A 422-nucleotide genomic window follows, 5' to 3' on the forward strand; every position below is an offset into this window, starting at 1 on the left:
CCCCCCCCCCCCCCCCCCCCGGGGTGCGGAGAGACAGAATGAGAGAGGCACCATCATGAGATGGAATGCCTCAAGCGGGAAGGCATGTCGGGGAGGGGTGTGGTGAAACAAAGGGCTTGTTGCACTTGAAGCCCTCATATGTGTATGCGTGTCTGTGCCGAGTATTCCAGGTATATTACTATTCCTCACTCACTCTCTGTGTGGGTGTATGTGTCTGTGAGTGAGTATACGCATGTGTGTGCTTCGTTTCCCCCCTCCCCCCTTCGATGTTGCGATGAAGCAAGTTGCTGCAGCTGTTGCAACGCTTTTTTTTCGTTTTTCTCACCTTTCCTCCACAAACAAATCGCATTCATCCTGCGTATGCTCTGGATACACGTGCAGATAAACACAAACTCTCACACACACATACATACACACACATA

This window comes from Trypanosoma grayi (assembly GCF_000691245.1).
Source record: "Trypanosoma grayi strain ANR4 Tgr_238_V1, whole genome shotgun sequence".
Taxonomy (NCBI): Eukaryota; Euglenozoa; class Kinetoplastea; order Trypanosomatida; family Trypanosomatidae; genus Trypanosoma; species Trypanosoma grayi.